The sequence below is a fragment of the Oncorhynchus gorbuscha genome, unplaced genomic scaffold (genome assembly GCF_021184085.1).
Source record: "Oncorhynchus gorbuscha isolate QuinsamMale2020 ecotype Even-year unplaced genomic scaffold, OgorEven_v1.0 Un_scaffold_2603, whole genome shotgun sequence".
In the NCBI taxonomy this organism is placed as follows: Eukaryota; Metazoa; Chordata; class Actinopteri; order Salmoniformes; family Salmonidae; genus Oncorhynchus; species Oncorhynchus gorbuscha.
This window is the reverse complement of record NW_025747067.1, coordinates 1-23,686: the sequence shown is the minus strand read 5'-3', so window position 1 is coordinate 23,686 and position 23,686 is coordinate 1. Positions and strand designations below refer to the sequence as shown.

The window sequence follows — 23,686 nt, the reverse complement described above, 5'->3', positions numbered from 1 at the left end:
GAGTCAGTCTCTACTTAGCTGTGTGATGGTCAACACACGACACAGCAGACCCTCTGGAGTTCAGCATGCTAATGTTATCAGATATCAGAGAAGAGAGGGAGGAGAGGAGAGGAGAAGAGAAGAGAAGAGAAGAGAAGAGGAGAGGAGAGGAGAGGAGAAGAGAAGAGAAGAGAAGAGAAGAGGAGAGGAGAGGAGAGGAGAGGAGAGGAGAGGAGAGGAGAGGAGAGGAGAGGAGAGGAGAGGAGAGGAGAGGAGAGGAGAGGAGAGGAGAGGAGAGGAGAGGAGAGGAGAGGAGAGGAGAGGAGAGGAGAGGAGAGGAGAGGAGAGGAGAGGAGAGGAGAGGAGAGGAGAGGTGGGGATCCTTGTTTTACAGCCTTGTTGAGGTTGCTCTGTGCAACTGTCCTGAGCCTGGGCTTTAACCACAGACTTTATATTCACTCGCATACTATAGCCAATTATACTGTGGCAGCGTTTTAAATGTAATGATTGTTACACACTAATTATGTGGTTGTGTAGGCTTTAGTTAGAGCTACGTTTGTGAGCCTGTATATGGTGTTTTAATATGGTTACCTGGCAACATGTGTTGGTAATGTTATAGGATTGACCTATGGCCACCAGAATCACATGTTCTCACAACTAGCTGAGGACTTCATAGTGAGGCAAGAGGCTTATGGTTATGAGGATTGTGCTGTAACTTTCATCATAAGGATTGTGCTGTAACTAGGCGTTCATAATGAGGATTGTGCTGTAACTAGGTGTTCATAATGAGGATTGTGCTGTAACTAGGCGTTCATAATGAGGATTGTGCTGTAACTAGGCGTTCATAATGAGGATCGTGCTGTAACTTTCATAATGAGGATTGTGCTGTAACTTTCATAATGAGGATTGTGCTGTAACTAGGTGTTCATAATGAGGGTTGTGCTGTAACTAGGTGTTCATAATGAGGATTGTGCTGTAACTAGGTGTTCATAATGAGGATTGTGCTGTAACTAGGCGTTCATAATGAGGATTGTGCTGTAACTAGGCGTTCATAATGAGGATTGTGCTGTAACTTTCATAATGATGATTGTGCTGTAACTAGGTGTTCATAATGAGGGTTGTGCTGTAACTTTCATAATGAGGATTGTGCTGTAACTTTCACAATGAGGATTGTGCTGTAACTAGGCGTTCATAATGAGGATTGTGCTGTAACTTTCACAATGAGGATTGTGCTGTAACTAGGTGTTCATAATGAGGATTGTGCTGTAACTAGGTGTTCATAATGAGGATTGTGCTGTAACTAGGTGTTCATAATGAGGATTGTGCTGTAACTAGGTGTTCATAATGAGGATTGTGCTGTAACTAGGTGTTCATAATGAGGATTGTGCTGTAACTAGGTGTTCATAATGAGGATTGTGCTGTAACTAGGTGTTCATCATGAGGATTGTGCTGTAACTAGGTGTTCATCATGAGGATTGTGCTGTAACTTTCATAATGAGGATTGTGCTGTAACTTTCATAATGAGGATTGTGCTGTAACTTTCATAATGAAGATTGTGCTGTAACTTTCATAATGAGGATTGTGCTGTAACTTTCATAATGAGGATTGTGCTGTAACTTTCATAATGAAGATTGTGCTGTAACTTTCATAATGAAGATTGTGCTGTAACTTTCATAATGAAGATTGTGCTGTAACTTTCATAATGAGGATTGTGCTGTAACTTTCATAATGAGGATTGTGCTGTAACTTTCATAATGAGGATTGTGCTGTAACTTTCATAATGAGGATTGTGCTGTAACTAGGCGTTCATAATGAGGATTGTGCTGTAACTTTCATAATGAGGATTGTACTATAACTTTCATAATGAGGATGGTTATGCTGTATAATGTTATGCAAGCCGGTGTTGTATTGGGTGTCTGGGAGTTGAGAGTTTATCTACAGGCCAAGATAAATAAACTGTATAAAGTGCCTTCCTGTGAAAAATAACCAAGATTTTGTTACTAAGACTTAGTTACATAGAGAAAAATGCTGAAGACATTCAAGGTTGTGTCTTCGCTGTTAGTTTTATGTGCTTATCACTCTTGCTAAATTGTATTTTCTAGTCCATAACATTCCCTCCATTGCACCAGTAACCCCCATGCAAATGACAGCAGCAGCCTGTCACTCTGTGTGGTGTGTTTTCTCCCAGACAGAGAGTATTCTAACACTGTGTGGTGTGTTTTCTCCCAGACAGAGAGTATTCTAACACTGTGTGGTGTGTTTTCTCCCAGGCAGATAGTATTCTAACACTGTGTGGTGTGTTTTCTCCCAGACAGAGAGTATTCTAACACTGTGTGGTGTGTTTTCTCCCAGACAGAGAATGAGAAGCAGCAGTGGAAGCCAGTGCTGGTGATGGTGACAGAGAAAGACCTGCTCCTCTATCACAGCCTTCCACGCATGAAGGCTTCCTGGCACAGCCCTGCACACACATACCCACTGTTAGCTACACGGTACGCTACACACACCCTCACTCTACTAGCCACAAGAGAAATAGCTGCTGCTATCCACACAGTAAGCAAAATACACTGTCTTCCTGCTAGTCAAATAGCAAAACACATTTATCTTATCTTAGCCACATGGTTAGTAGCATCCACCCTGAACAACTCAACCATGACCACATGATAATCCTCCGCCACTCCAAACACACGTACCCTCTTGGCCAAGCATTAATCAGAACACATCTACCCTCTATTGGCCAAGCATTAATCAGAACACATCTACCCTCTATTGGCCAGGCATTAATCAGAACACATCTACCCTCTATTGGCCAGGCATTAATCAGAACACATCTACCCTCTATTGGCCAAGCATTAATCAGAACACATCTACCCTCTATTGGCCAAGCATTAATCAGAACACATCTACCCTCTATTGGCCAGGCATTAATCAGAACACATCTACCCTCTTGGCCAAGCATTAATCAGAACACATCTACCCTCTATTGGCCAAGCATTAATCAGAACACATCTACCCTCTATTGGCCAAGCATTAATCAGAACACATCTACCCTCTATTGGCCAGGCATTAATCAGAACACATCTACCCTCTATTGGGACAGCATTAATCAGAACACATCTACCCTCTATTGGCCAGGCATTAATCAGAACACATCTAGCCTCTATTGGCCAAGCATTAATCAGAACACATCTACCCTCTATTGGCCAAGCATTAATCAGAACACATCTACCCTCTATTGGCCAGGCATTAATCAGAACACATCTAGCCTCTATTGAACAAGCATTAATCAGAACACATCTACCCTCTATTGGCCAGGCATTAATCAGAACACATCTAAATCTATTGGCCTCATGGTGCAGAACACATCTACCCTCTATTGGCCAAGCATTAATCAGAACACATCTAAATCTATTGGCCTCATGGTGCAGAACACACGTGAAAGATGAGGTGGCACTGGAGGACAGGTCCACAACATGTTTCCATTACTGAACACAGCCAAGAACTCTGTTACTATTTATAATGTTATCAGTCATTACACCTTTATGTCCTTGATGTGAAGAGGGTTATATGGTTACAACCCTGACTAGCTAGTCTATCTCAACAGCAGGCACTTAGAATACAACAGAATGTGTGTCTGTCTGTAGGCTGGTGCACTCTGGTCCCGACCGAGGCTCTCCCCAGCCGGGCGTGGAGCTGTCCTTCGCCACACGTACGGGAACCAGACTGGGCATCGAGGCCCACCTGTTCAGAGCTGAGACCTGTCAGGACCTTTCACTGTGGACCAGGCACATCGTTACGGGCTGTCACTCCTCTGCCCAGATGATCAAAGAAGTCAGTACCAGTGAGTACCACTACGCTGATCCTGCTATAAGACTGTGTGAGCCCGCTGAGCTAAAGCCTTGATTAACCAAGTCACTACCAGTGAGTACCACTACACTGATCCTGCTATAAGACTGTGTGAGCCCGCTGAGCTAAAGCCTTGATTAACCAAGTCACTACCAGTGAGTACCACTACACTGATCCTGCTATAAGACTGTGTGAGCCCGCTGAGCTAAAGCCTTGATTAACCAAGTCACTACCAGTGAGTACCACTACACCGACCCTGCTATAAGACTATGTGAGCCCGCTGAGCTAAAGCCTTGATTAACCAAGTCACTACCAGTGAGTACCACTACACCAACCTTGCTATAAGACTATGTGAGCCCGCTGAGCTAAAGCCTTGATTAACCAAGTCACTACCAGTGAGTACCACTACACCGACCCTGCTATAAGACTATGTGAGCCCGCTGAGCTAAAGCCTTGATTAACCAAGTCACTACCAGTGAGTACCACTACACCGACCCTGCTATAAGACTATGTGAGCCCGCTGAGCTAAAGCCTTGATTAACCAAGTCACTACCAGTGAGTACCACTACACCGACCCTGCTATAAGACTGTGTGAGCCCGCTGAGCTAAAGCCTTGATTAACCAAGTCACTACCAGTGAGTACCACTACACCAACCTTGCTATAAGACTATGTGAGCCCGCTGAGCTAAAGCCTTGATTAACCAAGTCACTACCAGTGAGTACCACTACACCAACCTTGCTATAAGACTGTGAGCCCGCTGAGCTAAAGCCTTGATTAACCAAGTCACTACCAGTGAGTACCACTACACCGACCCTGCTATAAGACTGTGTGAGCCCGCTGAGCTAAAGCCTTGATTAACCAAGTCACTACCAGTGAGTACCACTACACCGATCCTGCTATTAGACTGTGTGAGCCTGCTGAGCTAAAGCCTTGATTAACCAAGTCACTACCAGTGAGTACCACTACACCGACCCTGCTATAAGACTGTGTGAGCCCGCTGAGCTAAAGCCTTGATTAACCAAGTCACTACCAGTGAGTACCACTACACTGATCCTGCTATTAGACTGTGTGAGCCTGCTGAGCTAAAGCCTTGATTAACCAAGTCACTACCAGTGAGTACCACTACACCGACCCTACTATTAGACTGTGTTAGCCCGCTGAGCTAAAGCCTTGATTAACCAAGTCACTACCAGTGAGTACCACTACGCTGATCCTGCTATAAGACTGTGTGAGCCCGCTGAGCTAAAGCCTTGATTAACCAAGTCACTACCAGTGAGTACCACTACGCTGATCCTGCTATAAGACTGTGAGCCCGCTGAGCTAAAGCCTTGATTAACCAAGTCACTACCAGTGAGTACCACTACACTGATCCTGCTATTAGACTGTGTGAGCCTGCTGAGCTAAAGCCTTGATTAACCAAGTCACTACCAGTGAGTACCACTACACTGATCCTGCTATTAGACTGTGTGAGCCTGCTGAGCTAAAGCCTTGATTAACCAAGTCACTACCAGTGAGTACCACTACACCGACCCTGCTATAAGACTGTGTGAGCCCGCTGAGCTAAAGCATTGATTAACCAAGTCACTACCAGTGAGTACCACTACACTGATCCTGCTATTAGACTGTGTGAGCCTGCTGAGCTAAAGCCTTGATTAACCAAGTCACTACCAGTGAGTACCACTACACCGACCCTGCTATAAGACTGTGTGAGCCCGCTGAGCTAAAGCCTTGATTAACCAAGTCACTACCAGTGAGTACCACTACACTGATCCTGCTATTAGACTGTGTGAGCCTGCTGAGCTAAAGCCTTGATTAACCAAGTCACTACCAGTGAGTACCACTACACCGACCCTGCTATTAGACTGTGTGAGCCCGCTGAGCTAAAGCCTTGATTAACCAAGTCACTACCAGTGAGTACCACTACACCGACCCTGCTATTAGACTGTGTGAGCCCGCTGAGCTAAAGCCTTGATTAACCAAGTCACTACCAGTGAGTACCACTACACCAACCTTGCTATAAGACTGTGAGCCCGCTGAGCTAAAGCCTTGATTAACCAAGTCACTACCAGTGAGTACCACTACACCGACCCTGCTATAAGACTGTGTGAGCCCGCTGAGCTAAAGCCTTGATTAACCAAGTCACTACCAGTGAGTACCACTACACTGATCCTGCTATTAGACTGTGTGAGCCTGCTGAGCTAAAGCCTTGATTAACCAAGTCACTACCAGTGAGTACCACTACACCGACCCTGCTATAAGACTGTGTGAGCCCGCTGAGCTAAAGCCTTGATTAACCAAGTCACTACCAGTGAGTACCACTACACTGATCCTGCTATTAGACTGTGTGAGCCTGCTGAGCTAAAGCCTTGATTAACCAAGTCACTACCAGTGAGTACCACTACACCGACCCTACTATTAGACTGTGTTAGCCCGCTGAGCTAAAGCCTTGATTAACCAAGTCACTACCAGTGAGTACCACTACGCTGATCCTGCTATAAGACTGTGTGAGCCCGCTGAGCTAAAGCCTTGATTAACCAAGTCACTACCAGTGAGTACCACTACGCTGATCCTGCTATAAGACTGTGTGAGCCCGCTGAGCTAAAGCCTTGATTAACCAAGTCACTACCAGTGAGTACCACTACACTGATCCTGCTATTAGACTGTGTGAGCCTGCTGAGCTAAAGCCTTGATTAACCAAGTCACTACCAGTGAGTACCACTACACTGATCCTGCTATTAGACTGTGTGAGCCTGCTGAGCTAAAGCCTTGATTAACCAAGTCACTACCAGTGAGTACCACTACACCGACCCTGCTATAAGACTGTGTGAGCCCGCTGAGCTAAAGCATTGATTAACCAAGTCACTACCAGTGAGTACCACTACACTGATCCTGCTATTAGACTGTGTGAGCCTGCTGAGCTAAAGCCTTGATTAACCAAGTCACTACCAGTGAGTACCACTACACCGACCCTGCTATAAGACTGTGTGAGCCCGCTGAGCTAAAGCCTTGATTAACCAAGTCACTACCAGTGAGTACCACTACACTGATCCTGCTATTAGACTGTGTGAGCCTGCTGAGCTAAAGCCTTGATTAACCAAGTCACTACCAGTGAGTACCACTACACCGACCCTGCTATTAGACTGTGTGAGCCCGCTGAGCTAAAGCCTTGATTAACCAAGTCACTACCAGTGAGTACCACTACACCGACCCTGCTATTAGACTGTGTGAGCCCGCTGAGCTAAAGCCTTGATTAACCAAGTCACTACCAGTGAGTACCACTACACCGACCCTGCTATAAGACTATGTGAGCCCGCTGAGCTAAAGCCTTGATTAACCAAGTCACTACCAGTGAGTACCACTACACTGATCCTGCTATAAGACAATGTGAGCCCACTGAGCTAAAGCCTTGATTAACCAAGTCACTACCAGTGAGCCTAGGTAGACATTAGCTTGGGGAGTAACTTAAATCAAGGTTAGTTGTGATGTTAAGTGTGGTTGTAACATAGACGGGTTTGTCAGTCTCAGTACAGTACTCATAGCTGCAGTATTTGGTAAGGGGAGTTACTGATGGGCAGTCACATGGAAGACATTGAGAAAGGAACGGAATGTCACTGTGAGATCCTGTGTGTGTGGTCTGTGTATGTGTAGTGTGTGGTTAGTGTGGTCTGTCTGTGGTCTGTGTGTGTGGTCAGTGTAGTCAGTGTGGTCTGTCTGTGTGTCTGTGGTCTGTGTGTGTGGTCAGTGTGGTCTGTCTGTGTGTGTGTGGTCCGTGTGTCTGTGGTCTGTGTGTGTGTGTGGTCCGTGTGTGTGTGTAGTCTGCTTGTGTGTGTGGTCTGTCTGTGTGTGTGTGTGTGTGTGTGTGTGTGTGTGTGTGTGTGTGTGTGTGTGTGTGTGTGTGTGTGTGTGTGTGTGTGTGTGTGTGTGTGTGTGTGTGTGTGTGTGTGTGTGTGTGTGTGTGTGTGTGGTCTGTGTGTGACGTCTGTGTGTGTTGTCTCTGTGTGTGTGTGGTCTGTGTGTGGTTTGTGTGTGTGGTCTGTTACTCTGTGAGGTATGTGTGGTCTCTCTCTGTGTGTGTGTGTGTGTGTGTGTGTGTGTGTGTGTGTGTGTGTGTGTGTGTGTGTGTGTGTGTGTGTGTGTGTGTGTGTGTGTGTGTGTGTGTGTGTGTGTGTGTGTGTGTGTGTGTGTGTGTGTGTGTGTGTGTGTGTGTGTGTGTGTGTGTGTGTGTGTGTGTGTGTGTGTGTGTGTGTGTGTGTTGTGTGTGTGTGTGTGAGATAAACAAAAGTGAAATAACCAATCAAAGTGAACAGTAAACATAACACTCACAAATGTTTCAGAGGAATATTATGTATATGTACAGTATTGTAACAATGTGCAAATAGTTAAAGTACAAAAGGGAAAATAAATAAACATAAATATGAGTTATATTCTCTCTCTCAATATGGCTCACATTACTTTTACTGGCGTCACTACAATGTTTTGGTGGTGTATTAAGTACTTCCTTCGTTTCAGCACGTTGCTCACAACAACAGGCCAACCTTCAGGTACTTTAGAGCTACATACTGGAAGATGCCTGTTACCACACAAACACACATGCTGCTATCTGAGATGTTCCGGACGTGTGCTGCAGGCTTGTTGTAGCTGACTGGTAGAGAGGAGCAGAGCTCTCGTCACTAGTGGAAATGTAAACAGCTGTTAGGTGAGAGACGTCCACACTACCCAGACAGGAGAGGAGAGAGTTTCCTGCACCTTTCACAGCTTTATTTAGCTGCTAAACAGCTGTTAGGTGACAGACGTCCACACTACCCAGCCAGGAGAGGAGAGAGTTTCCTCCCTCCTCAGACAGATTTACTGCATCTCTCTCTCTCTGTCTCTCCCTCTCTCCTCTCACTCTCTCTCTCTCTCTCTCTCTCTCTCTCTCTCTCTCTCTCTCTCTCTTTCCCTCTCACCTCTCTCTTTCTTTCTGTCTCTCTCTCCCTTTCTCACTCTCTCTCTCTCTCTTTCCCTCTCTCCTCTCTCTCTCTCTCTCTCTCTCTCTCTCTCTCTCTCTCTCTCTCTCTCTCTCTCTCTCTCTCTCTCTCTCTCTCTCTCTCTCTCTCTCTCTCTCTCTCTCTCTCTCTCTCTCTCTCTCTCTCTCTCTCTCTCTCTCTCTCTCTCTCTCTCTCTCTTTCTCTCTCTCTCTCTCTCACAGCTTTATTTAGCTGCTAAACAGCTGCTTCATTTACAAGGAGGATCTCTCTCTCTCCTCGTCCTCTGTCATAAGCTACAGTGGAGGTCAGACACATGTTGGGAATGGGAGAGACAAAGGGAGGAGGGATTTTACTCACTGACTTAGTTCAGTTGATCAGAGTTTATTACAACATGTCAAAACAAACCTGTGTCCCAAATAGCACCCTAATACCTATACAGTATAGTGCACTACATCTGACTAGAGCCCTATCCAGTGACTAAGGGGAACTATATCACAACATGTTGTTACTGATCCAGTGACTAAGGGAACTATATCACAACATGTTGTTACTGATCCAGTGACTGAGGGAACTATGTCACAACATGTTGTTACTGATCCAGTGACTAAGGGAACTATATCACAACATGTTGTTACTGATCCAGTGACTGAGGGAACTATGTCACAACATGTTGTTACTGATCCAGTGACTGAGGGAACTATGTCACAACATGTTGTTACTGATCCAGTGACTGAGGGAACTATGTCACAACATGTTGTTACTGATCCAGTGACTAAGGGAACTATATCACAACATGTTGTTACTGATCCAGTGACTGAGGGAACTATGTCACAACATGTTGTTACTGATCCAGTGACTGAGGGAACTATGTCACAACATGCTGTTACTGATCCAGTGTCTGAGGGAACTATGTCACAACATGTTGTTACTGATCCAGTGACTGAGGGAACTATGTCACAACATGTTGTTACTGATCCAGTGACTGAGGGAACTATGTCACAACATGTTGTTACTGATCCAGTGTCTAAGGGAACTATGTCACAACATGTTGTTACTGATCCAGTGACTGAGGGAACTATGTCACAACATGTTGTTACTGATCCAGTGACTGAGGGAACTATGTCACAACATGTTGTTACTGATCCAGTGACTGAGGGAACTATGTCACAACATGTTGTTACTGATCCAGTGTCTAAGGGAACTATGTCACAACATGTTGTTACTGATCCAGTGACTGAGGGAACTATGTCACAACATGTTGTTACTGATCCAGTGACTGAGGGAACTATGTCACAACATGTTGTTACTGATCCAGTGACTGAGGGAACTATGTCACAACATGTTGTTGTGCAGTAGTCCAGTAGTCGACCCAAAACATCGGCGATGCAGAAGGGGCAGACGAAGCGTCCACCTGGTCAGACTCCGTAGAAGTGCATATCGCCCACCGCTCCTGAGTATACTACTAGCCAATGTCCAGTGTCTTGACAACAAGGTAGACAAAATTCGAGCAACGGTTGCCTTCCAGAGAGACAGAGATTGTAACATTCTCTGTTTCACGGAAACATGGCTCAGGATATGTTGTCGGAATCAGTTCAGCCACCGGGCTTCTCCATGCATCGCGCTGACAGAGATAAAGACCTCTCTGGGAAGAGGAAGGACGGGGGTGTATGCTTTATGATTAACGACTTATGGTGTAATCATAACGACATACAGGAACTCAAATCCGTCTGCTCACCCAACCTAGAATTCTTTACAATCAAATTTTACCTACCAAGAGAATTCTCGTCAGGTATAGTCACAGTTGTGTACATTCCCCCGCAAGCAGACATCAAGACGGCCATCAAGGAATTTCACTGGACTATACGCAAACTGGAAACCATACATCCTGAGGCTGCATTTATTGTAGCTGGAGATTTTAACAAAGCACAGTTGAGAACAAGGCTACCTAAATTCTACCAGCATATCGATTGCGCTACGCGCATGGGCAATCATCGAGGACATCAACCACCCGAACCACTGCCTGTTCACCCCGCTACCATCCAGAAGGCGAGGTCAGTACAGGTGCATCAAAGCTGGGACCGAAAAACTGGAAAAAAGCTTCTATCTCAAGGCCATCAGACTGCTAAACAGCCATCACTAGCACAGAGAGGCTGCTGCCTACATTGAGACCCAATCACTGGCCACTTTAACAAATGGATCACTAGTCACTTTACACAATGCCACTCTAAATAATGGCAATTTAATAATGTTTACATATCTTACATCACATGTATATACTGTATTTTATACCATCTATTGCACCTTGCCTATGACACTTGGCCATCGCTCATCCATATAGATTTAGATTTGTGTGTATTAGGTAGTTGTTGGGGAATTGTTAGATTACTTGTTAGATATTACTGCACTGTCGGAACTAGAAGCACAAGCATTTCGCTACACTTGCATTAACATCTGCTAACCATGTGTATGTGACAAATACAATTTGATTTGAAACTAATACAATATGTCTGGACAGGGTATAGAATAGGAAACTAATAAACTTTGTCTGGACAGTGTCTGTGAATCTGTGAAAGAGGCATGCTATGGTCCTCTATGGACCTCTATGGTCCTCTATGGACCTCTATGGACCTATGTGGCCCTCTATGGTCCTCTATGGAATTCTATGGTCCTCTATGGTCCTCTATGGACCTCTATGGTCCTCTATAGTCCTCTATGGACCTCTATGGTCCTCTATGGACCTCTATGGACCTCTATGGACCTCTCTATGGACCTATATGGTCCTCTATGGTCCTCTATAGTCCTCTATAGTCCTCTATGGTCCTCTATAGTCCTCTATGGACCTCTATGGACCTCTATGGACCTCTATGGTCCTCCATGGTCCTCTGGAGTGTGTGGTTGACTGTTTTTGTCTCTTTGTAGACTGTGACATTTGGCTAAATCTTTGTAATCTTTTATTTACAGTGAGAACGTTGTTAATATTAGTATTACAATATTTGTCCTAAGAATAGCTGAACTCTACGTCGGGGTCTGGGCCTAGCGCCATGTTGTGGGGTTTTAGAGGAAAAAGACCCATTTTGGCTGAGGAGTTACATTTCCATTGATGATTATTACGGAGACTGCGTCCCAAACGGGACCCTATTCCCGAACGCAGTGCACTACACATGGTACCATTTAGAACGCATCTTGAGGAATTAGGGTTTTCGCGTTTGAGGCCAACTTGACCGTTATTCAACGGGCTCAAAATAAAACCATGGTCAGAATCAGATATTGTTTTATTATTTGTAATGTATTCACAATTTCTGATGTATTATTTATTATCTCTCATCTATTGTTAAGGGCATGTATTTATCCACTGGCAGGTTCCTGTTGTGATCAGTGGTCTGTAATACAGAGGTATTGTTGATAGACTGACTATAGGGGGTTATAACGTCATCACAGTTATTTGCTTGATAGACTTGACTACAGTTGTGTTTGTTTGGTAGACTGTTGACTATAGGGGTTTATGATGTCATCACAGTTGTGTTTGCTTGGTAGACTGTTGACTATAGGGGTTTATGATGTCATCACAGTTGTGTTTGCTTGGTAGACTGTTGACTATAGGGGTTTATGATGTCATCACAGTTGTGTTTGCTTGGTAGACTGTTGACTATAGGGGTTTATGATGTCATCACAGTTGTGTTTGCTTGGTAGACTGTTGCCTATAGGGGTTTATGATGTCATCACAGTTGTGTTTGCTTGATAGACTGTTGACTATAGGGGTTTATGATGTCATCACAGTTATTTGCTTGATAGACTTGACTACAGTTGTGTTTGTTTGGTAGACTGTTGACTATAGGGGTTTATGATGTCATCACTGTTGTGTTTGTTTGGTAGACTGTTGACTATAGGGGTTTATGATGTCATCACAGTTGTGTTTGCTTGGTAGACTGTTGACTATAGGGGTTTATGATGTCATCACAGTTGTGTTTGTTTGGTAGACTGTTGACTATAGGGGTTTATGATGTCATCACTGTTGTGTTTGTTTGGTAGACTGTTGACTATAGGGGTTTATGATGTCATCACAGTTGTGTTTGCTTGGTAGACTGTTGACTAAAGGGGTTTATGATGTCATCACAGTTGTGTTTGCTTGGTAGACTGTTGACTATAGGGGTTTATGATGTCATCACAGTTGTGTTTGCTTGGTAGACTGTTGACTATAGGGGTTTATGATGTCATCACAGTTGTGTTTGTTTGGTAGACTGTTGACTATAGGGGTTTATGATGTCATCACAGTTATGTTTGCTTGGTAGACTGTTGACTATAGGGGTTTATGATGTCATCACAGTTGTGTTTGTTTGGTAGACTGTTGACTATAGGGGTTTATGATGTCATCACAGTTGTGTTTGCTTGATAGACTGTTGACTATAGGGGTTTATGATGTCATCACAGTTGTGTTTGCTTGGTAGACTGTTGCCTATAGGGGTTTATGATGTCATCACAGTTGTGTTTGCTTGGTAGACTGTTGACTATAGGGGTTTATGATGTCATCACTGTTGTGTTTGCTTAATATTGTAACTTAAGCACCTAAAGCACACACGCAGGAGAAGGGCTCTCTATCAAGGAGTGACCCCTATACTGAATATCATACTGTATGTCACGTGTGGGAAAGAAATCTAACATAGACATTGGCTTGGGGATAAACTACTCTCAGACCCTATATGGTTAGAGCTTGGGGATAAACTACTCCTAGACCCTACAGGGTTAGAGCTTGGGGATAAACTACTCCTAGATCCTACAGGGTTAGAGCTTGGGGATAAACTACTCCTAGACCCTACAGGGTTAGATATTGGGGGTAAACTACTCCTAGACCCTACATGGGTAGAGCTTGGGGATAAACTACTCCTAGACCCTACAGGGTTAGAGCTTGGGGTAAACTACTCCTAGATCCTACAGGGTTAGAGCTTGGGGGTAAACTACTCCTAGACCCTACAGGGTTAGAGCTTGGGGGTAAACTACTCCTAGACCCTACAGGGTTAGAGCTTGGGGAAACACTACTCCTAGACCCTATATGGTTAGAGCTTGGGGATAAACTACTCCTACACCCTAAAGGGTTAGAGCTTGGGGATAAACTAGGACTCACAGATCCTACAGGGCTAGAAATCACTCAAAAGTCCATAAATGACCTTTTAAGGATTCTGGTAGTTATAGTAACCAAACTGGATCCACCTTGCTTTCCTTGGGGAGGTTTCTGTGTTTTGCCACTCTGAAAGGAGGGTCTTTGTGTCTGACTGAAAGCATCTTTGTGTGTGTGTTTCCCTGTTGGTGGGAAAGTGGTGGGAGTCACACAGGTCAAGCATTCAGGTAGGGAGTAGTATTTCCTTATTGTGGAACAGAAAAAACACAAACACCTGAGAGTGTTGGGTACATGTTAGTTTGACCTCTGACCTTTCCATACAACTTCTTCCCACAGGTAATTCTAAGTCAGTATTAAGAGAATGTTGTTGTGACTGCAATATGAGGACGATATGATACGGACAATGCCTTTAACACAACAATACCTTTCGGACCACCCTCTAAAGAAGATAAGTCCTTTGTGAAACTGCCTTTCCAAGAAACAGTGTGTGTTGATCAGTAAAGTGTTCCATCTTAGCTTGAGTCTTTACAAAAGGCTGTTACCGCTTCACAGAGAGCCACACAAGCCTTAGAGGGATTGGCAGAGCTTTACTGGAACACATGTAAAGTGGTTTCAGAAGTATCTTGTTGACACTGATCCAATAGAGCTGGTCCATCCTGCTCTCAGCACAGGAGATCCTGTCTGATGAGCATGGAGCGATGTCGAGGGCTGGGATTGACAGCATGGGAATCGATATATCTGACACGCAGATCAGTGTATTGTATATGGGACAGACAAGGAATCAGACGTTCAAAGAGTACAACATTATATATTTTAAAAAATCTATAGGTAGGGGCGGCAGTGGTTAGAGTGTAGGGACGGCAGGTATCCTAGTGGTTAGAGTGTAGGGACGGCAGGTAGCCTAGTGGTTAGAGTGTAGGGGCAGGCAGGTAGCCTAGTGGTTAGAGTGTAGGGACGGCAGGTAGCCTAGTGGTTAGAGTGTAGGGGCGGCAGGTAGCCTAGTGGTTAGAGTGTAGGGACGGCAGGTAGCCTAGTGGTTAGAGTGTAGGGGCGGCAGGTAGCCTAGTGGTTAGAGTGTAGGGACGGCAGGTAGCCTAGTGGTTAGAGTGTAGGGGCGGCAGGTAGCCTAGTGGTTAGAGTGTAGGGACGGCAGGTAGCCTAGTGGTTAGAGTGTAGGGGCAGGCAGGTAGCCTAGTAGTTAGAGTGTAGGGGCGGCAGGTAGCCTAGTGGTTAGAGTGTAGGGGCGGCAGGTAGCCTAGTGGTTAGAGTGTAGGGGCGGCAGGTAGCCTAGTGGTTAGAGTGTAGGGGCGGCAGGTAGCCTAGTGGTTAGAGTGTAGGGGCAGGCAGGTAGCCTAGTGGTTAGAGTGTAGGGGCGGCAGGTAGCCTAGTGGTTAGAGTGTAGGGGCAGGCAGGTAGCCTAGTGGTTAGAGTGTAGGGGCGGCAGGTAGCCTAGTGGTTAGAGCTTTGGACTAGTAACCGAAAGGTTGCAAGATTGAATCCCCGAGCTGACAAGGTAAAAATCTGTCTTTCTGCCCCTGAACAAGGCAGTTAACCCACTGTTACTAGGCCATCATTGAAAATAATAATTTTTTCTTAACTGACTTGCCTAGTAAAATAAAACAGGCAAAGCAGGGACATAAATGGTAGTTTTAAAAGGGATTTATTAGAAAAACAACAAATGTGAAATACAGCCGTTGTCTGTTTTTTGTCTAAGTACGAATACAAGCCAAATCCCTTATCTGGATTTAAAATGGCTGACATCTGCTCCAGAACTAATTTCCCACCCACTAGCAGCAAGCAGCAGTTGTCCTAATATACAGCCAGAACAGGGCCTTGTTTTCACCCAGCTGTTGTCCTGTTACAGGCTGGAAGTATAAGGTTCAGGAATGACCTAGCAGTACATAGCTTGTTGGGGTCTAGTAGCAACACTCCCAGCACAAGAACATAGTGTATATTGCAAGCCTGGAGACAGTGGTTGGAATCCTGCGTCCTCCCTTCCTACTGTTCCTAGCTGTTCTCTAGCTGCCCCTTTGATTTGGGATGTGTGTACAGTTTAAACAATACTGAAAGATTAGTGGAACTTTATTCACCCAGCAGTATGTTGTCTTGTTCCAGGCTGTGTGTTCAAGGGCCAGGAGTTACCCCATTCTATTGTCCTGTTCCAGGCTGTGTGTTCAAGGGCCAGGAGTTACCCATTCTATTGTCCTGTTCCAGGCTGTGTGTTCAAGGGCCAGGAGTTACCCCATTCTATTGTCCTGTTCCAGGCTGTGTGTTCAAGGGCCAGGAGTTACCCATTCTATTGTTCTGTTCCAGGCTGTATGTACAAGGGCCAGGAGTTACCCCATTCTATTGTCCTGTTCCAGGCTGTGTGTTCAAGGGCCAGGAGTTACCCCATTCTATTGTTCTGTTCCAGGCTGTGTGTACAAGGGCCAGGAGTTACCCCATTCTGTTGTCCTGTTCCAGGCTGTGTGTACAAGGGCCAGGAGTTACCCCATTCTATTGTCCTGTTCCAGGCTGTGTGTACAAGGGCCAGGAGTTACCCCATTCTATTGTCCTGTTCCAGGCTGTGTGTTCAAGGGCCAGGAGTTACCCCATTATATTGTCTTGTTCCAGGCTGTGTGTTGAAGGGCCAGGAGTTACCCCATTCTATTGTCTTCTTCCAGGCTGTGTGTTCAAGGGCCAGGAGTTACCCCATTATATTGTCTTGTTCCAGGCTGTGTGTACAAGGGCCAGGAGTTACCCCATTATATTGTCTTGTTCCAGGCTGTGTGTTCAAGGGCCAGGAGTTACCCCATTCTATTGTCCTGTTCCAGGCTGTGTGTACAAGGGCCAGGAGTGCAGGCTGGTAATCCACTACGAGCAGGGCTTCTCTGTCCTGGCTGAGCAGAAGGGGGAGGACCAGGTGGACCAGGGGAACCAGAAACAAGCCAAACCTCTCCTCTGCTACCCCTTCGAACGCCTCAAGATGTCCTCCGACGACGGGGTCAGGATGCTCTTCCTGGATTTCAGTGGAAAAGAGGGTGAAATTGTAAGTGTGTTTAAAAAAAAAACAAGAAGCAAGGCATCCTCCTCTTGATATTCCACATTACAGTAGATCCACCATGTGACCTTTCCCCTACATTAACCTGGTTATCATTCACCTATCGGGACCATTGTTTCTACTAGGGACAGGATCACTCTAAACAACCGTCTCTGTTAGTTGATGACTTTACATGAGACCGTATTTCATGGAGGATAAAAACACCCAGTTGACTCATATTTCATTGCAGTTTCTCTTCTGCTCGACTTCGACCCGGTTAAATGAACACAAACAAGTAAAGATGGAAACGTTTCCACAGAATCCCCTATACGTTAAACAGGAAATGAGTCATACATGGGCATACTGAAACACTGTCCTGCAAGTCCCTCTGCTGTTTATGAAAATAACTCTGTTTAGATGTGTTCTACTCTCAGAACACTACAACTGGAATAGAAAATAACTAATGGAACTCACCATTAGATCTCATGGAACTGTAATATAATGGAACTCACCATTAGAACTCATGGAACTGTAATATAATAGAACTCACAATTAGAACTCATGGAACTGTAATATAATAGAACTCACCATTAGAACTCATGGAACTGTAATATAATAGAACTCACCATTAGAACTCATGGAACTGTAATATAATAGAACTCACCATTAGAACTCATGGAACTGTAATATAATAGAACTCACCATTAGAACTCATGGAACTGTAATATAATAGAACTCACCATTAGATCTCATGGAACTGTAATATAATAGAACTCACCATTAGATCTCATGGAACTGTAATATAATAGAACTAATGGAACTCACAATTAGAAGTCATGGAACTGTAATATAATGGAACTCACCATTAGATCTCATGGAACTGTAATATAATAGAACTCACCATTAGATCTCATGGAACTGTAATATAATAGAACTCACCATTAGATCTCATGGAACTGTAATATAATAGAACTAATGGAACTCACCATTAGAACTCATGGAACTGTAATATAATGGTACTCACCATTAGATCTCATGGAACTGCAATATAATAGAACTCACCATTAGAACTCATGGAACTGTAATATAATAGAACTCACCATTAGAACTCATGGAACTGTAATATAATAGAACTCACCATTAGAACTCATGGAACTGTAATATAATAGAACTCACCATTAGATCTCATGGAACTGTAATATAATAGAGCTCACCATTAGATCTCATGGAACTGTAATATAATAGAACTAATGGAACTCACCATTAGAACTCATGGAACTGTAATATAATAGAACTCACCATTAGATCTCATGGAACTGTAATATAATAGAACTAATGTAACCCACCATTAGATCTCATGGAACTGTAATATAATGGAACCCACCATTAGATCTCATGGAACTGCAATATAATAGAACTCACCATTAGAACTCATGGAACTGTAATATAATGGAACCCACCATTAGATCTCATGGAACTGTAATATAATAGAACTCACCATTAGATCTCATGGAACTGTAATATAATAGAACTAATGGAACTCACCATTAGATCTCATGGAACTGTAATATAATGGAACTAATAGAACTCACCATTAGATCTCATGGAACTGTAATATAATAGAGCTCACCATTAGATCTCATGGAACTGTAATATAATAGAACTCACCATTAGAACTCATGGAACTGTAATATAATAGAACTCACCATTAGATCTCATGGAACTGTAATATAATAGAGCTCACCATTAGATCTCATGGAACTGTAATATAATAGAACTCACCATTAGAACTCATGGAACTGTAATATAATAGAACTCACCATTAGATCTCATGGAACTGTAATATAATAGAGCTCACCATTAGATCTCATGGAACTGTAATATAATAGAACTCACCATTAGATCTCATGGAACTGTAATATAATAGAGCTCACCATTAGATCTCATGGAACTGTAATATAATAGAACTCACCATTAGAACTCATGGAACTGTAATATAATAGAACTCACCATTAGAACTCATGGAACTGTAATATAATAGAACTCACCATTAGATCTCATGGAACTGTAATATAATAGAGCTCACCATTAGATCTCATGGAACTGTAATATAATAGAACTCACCATTAGAACTCATGGAACTGTAATATAATAGAACTCACCATTAGATCTCATGGAACTGTAATATAATAGAACTCACCATTAGAACTCATGGAACTGTAATATAATAGAACTCACCATTAGATCTCATGGAACTGTAATATAATAGAACTAATGGAACTCACCATTAGAACTCATGGAACTGTAATATAATAGAACTCACCATTAGAACTCATGGAACTGTAATATAATAGAACTCACCATTAGAACTCATGGAACTGTAATATAATAGAACTCACCATTAGAACTCATGGAACTGTAATATAATGGAACTCACCATTAGATCTCATGGAACTGTAATATAATAGAACTCACCATTAGATCTCATGGAACTGTAATATAATAGAACTCACCATTAGAACTCATGGAACTGCAATACAATAGAACTCACCCATTAGATGTCATGGAACTGTAATATAATATAACTAATGGAACTCACAATTAGAAGTCATGGAACTGTAATATAATAGAACTAATGGAACTCACCATTAGATCTCATGGAACTGTAATATAATAGAACTCACCATTAGATCTCATGGAACTGTAATATAATAGAAGTAATGGAACTCACCATTAGATCTCATGGAACTGTAATATAATGGAACTCACCATTAGATCTCATGGAACTGTAATATAATGGAACTCACCATTAGATCTCATGGAACTGTAATATAATAGAACTCACCATTAGAACTCATGGAACTGTAATATAATAGAACTCACCATTAGATCTCATGGAACTGTAATATAATAGAACTCACCATTAGAACTCATGGAACTGTAATATAATGGAACTCACCATTATATCTCATGGAACTGTAATATAATAGAACTCACCATTAGATCTCATGGAACTTTAATATAATATAACTAATGGAACTCACCATTAGATCTCATGGAACTGTAATATAATGGAACTCACCATTAGAACTCATGGAACTGTAATATAATAGAACTCACCATTAGAACTCATGGAACTGTAATATAATAGAACTCACCATTAGAACTCATGGAACTGTAATATAATAGAACTCACCATTAGAACTCATGGAACTGTAATATAATGGAACTCACCATTAGATCTCACGGAACTGTAATATAATAGAACTCACCATTAGAACTCATGGAACTGTAATATAATGGAACTCACCATTAGATCTCATGGAACTGTAATATAATAGAACTCACCATTAGATCTCATGGAACTGTAATATAATAGAACTCACCATTAGATCTCATGGAACTGTAATATAATAGAACTCACCATTAGATCTCATGGAACTGTAATATAATAGAACTAATGGAACTCACCATTAGAACTCATGGAACTGTAATATAATAGAACTCACCATTAGATCTCATGGAACTGTAATATAATGGAACTCACCATTAGATCTCATGGAACTGTAATATAATAGAACTAATGGAACTCACCATTAAATCTCATGGAACTGTAATATAATAGAACTCACCATTAGAAGTCATGGAACTGTAATATAATAGAACTCACCATTAGATCTCATGGAACTGTAATATAATAGAACTAATGGAACTCACCATTAGATTTCATGGAACTGTAATATAATAGAACTAATGGAACTCACCATTAGATCTCATGGAACTGTAATATAATAGAACTAATGGAACTCACCATTAGATCTCATGGAACTGTAATATAATAGAACTAATGGAACTCACCATTAGATCTCATGGAACTGTAATATAATAGAACTAATGGAACTCACCATTAGATCTCATGGAACTGTAATATAATGGAACTCACCATTAGATCTCATGGAACTGTAATACAATAGAACTCACCATTAGAACTCATGGAACTGTAATACAATAGAACTCACCATTAGATCTCATGGAACTGTAATATAATAGAACTCACCATTAGAACTCATGAAACTGTAATATAATAGAACTCACCATTAGAACTAGAATGTAACATCTAACATTCTCTCCTGTTCTATGTTCAGCAGCTGGACCTCCACTCGTGCCCAAAGCCTATCGTCTTCATCCTCCCTCATTCCTCTCGGCAAAAAAGATCGCCAGACTCGGCCTGGTAGCATAAAGGTTCTGTTTACCACCAACGGACCACAAGGACTGAACTGTTCCAGACTTCTAGAGTGGAGAGTCCCGGAGTTCCACAGTGGAGTGTACAGAACAGAGGACAAGGCTGATAACTGAACTACGAGAACAAGGACTGTGATGTGCAGTGAACTAGACACAGGATCTACCCTGATTCAAAGTCCACACAAACAGCTAAACATGAATGGATCATGTTTCAAAAAACTTGAATGAGTTGTTTTGTGTATTTATAGAAACACATGCATTACCGATGACATCATAGTGAGAGATTAGTTACAACAGAAGAAATTGTTTTGTTCAAATCGTCGTTAAGCTGTACAAGAACAATAATCTATTGTTTTGGTACTAAAAACCTACTGGAAGTATGATCTATCTAGCATCCATCCATCCTATGCTAATTGTTTATTCGTCAATCTCTGTCTGCAAATTATTCAGCGATTACTGTTAAACTTAAATGAAAAAGTTACGGTGAAAAAGATTGTGAAGGCTGCTTGAAAATTGGAATTGTCCTACGCCTTTGGCAGCTATTATAATTCAAGGCTTAGTTTTATTTGAACTCTGTTAATGATGCACATAAATGACATATAAGACTTATTATTATTATTATTATATTATATTATATTATATGACATATTTCTGGATGGTGTTTGCATTTCAGGCTGTTCTTGTGGTCTAACTGGTGTTCACTGTATTTCCTCAACAAGAACCAATTTTTATTTTTATTTAATTTTACCTTTATTTTACTAGGCAAGTCAGTTAAGAACAAATTCTTATTTTCAATGACGGCCTAGGAACAGTGGGTTAACTGACTGTTCATGTCATGAGACGACCGGCAGGAGGAGAGTTACCCGACTTAGTCTGCGCGCAGTCCGAACAAGCAGCCACGAAACGGCGCGTGTCACGCTCCTGAGTCGGCCACCAAAAAGCGCTGGCGAATAGACGCAAGAGTGCCTCGAACACCGGGATGACCAGCTAACTTGGCAGAGTGAGCCCACTGAAGAACAGCCAGACAGTGGAAACAGGAACGAAAAGGAGGTTACTAGGACAAGCGCGCAGTGTGCGTGAGTGCTTGCTTAACCTGTCTTTCAATTCCCCAGACTGTTAACCCCGACAACACGCCCATAAGGAAGAATCCCCTCGGGATCAGTAGAAGCCACAGAAGAACTAAACAGACGGGATAAGGCATCAGGCTTGGTGTTCTTGCTACCCGGACGGTAAGAAATCACAAACTCGAAACGAGCGAAAAACAACGCCCAACGAGCAGACGGGCATTAAGTCGTTTGGCAGAACGGATGTACTCAAGGTTCTTATGGTCTGTCCAAACGACAAAAGGAACAGTCGCCCCCTCCAGCCCACTGTCGCCATTCGCCTAGGGCTAAGCGGATGGCGAGCAGTTCACGGTTACCCACATCATAGTTGCGCTCAGATGGCGACAGGCGATGAGAAAAATAAGCGCAAGGATGAACCTTATCGTCAGACTGGAAGCGCTGGGATAGAATGGCTCCCACGCCTACCTCTGGCGTCAACCTCGACAATGAATTGTCTAGTGACGTCAGGAGTAACGAGGATAGGAGCGGACGTAAAACGTTCTTTTAGAAGATCAAAAGCTCCCTGGGCGGAACCGGACCACTTAAAACACGTCTTGACAGAAGTAAGAGCTGTGAGAGGAGCAGCAACTTGACCGAAAGTACGAATGAAACGCCGATAGAAATTAGCGAAACCTAAAAAGCGCTGCAACTCGACACGTGACCTTGGAACGGGCCAATCACTGACAGCTTGGACCTTAGCGGAATCCATCTGAATGCCTTCAGCGGAAATAACGGAACCGAGAAAAGTAACGGAGGAGACATGAAAGAGCACTTCTCAGCCTTTACGTAGAGACAATTCTCTAAAAGGCGCTGTAGAACACGTCGAACGTGCTGAACATGAATCTCGAGTGACGGAGAAAAAATCAGGATATCGTCAAGATAGACAAAAACAAAGATGTTCAGCATGTCTCTCAGAACATCATTAACTAATGCCTGAAAAACGGCTGGCGCATTGGCGAGACCGAACGGCAGAACCCGGTACTCAAAATGCCCTAACGGAGTGTTAAACGCCGTTTTCCACTCGTCCCCCTCTCTGATGCGCACGAGATGGTAAGCGTTACGAAGGTCCAACTTAGTAAAGCACCTGGCTCCCTGCAGAATCTCGAAGGCTGATGACATAAGGGGAAGCGGATAACGATTCTTAACCGTTATGTCATTCAGCCCTCGATAATCCACGCAGGGGCGCAGAGTACCGTCCTTCTTCTTAACAAAAAAGAACCCCGCCCCGGCCGGAGAAGAAGAAGGCACTATGGTACCGGCGTCAAGAGACACAGACAAATAATCCTCGAGAGCCTTACGTTCGGGAGCCGACAGAGAGTATAGTCTACCTCGAGGAGGAGTGGTCCCCGGAAGGAGATCAATACTACAATCATACGACCGGTGAGGAGGAAGGGAGGAAGGGAGTATGATATTCCTCCG

At 43.2% G+C, this 23,686-nt stretch overlaps 1 pseudogene; it reads left to right on the top strand.

The window, feature by feature from the left end:
* LOC124026112 overlaps positions 1–21,771 on the top strand; it is a 58,151-nt pseudogene extending 36,380 nt beyond the window's left edge.
* The last annotated feature ends 1,915 nt before the right edge of the window (positions 21,772–23,686 follow it).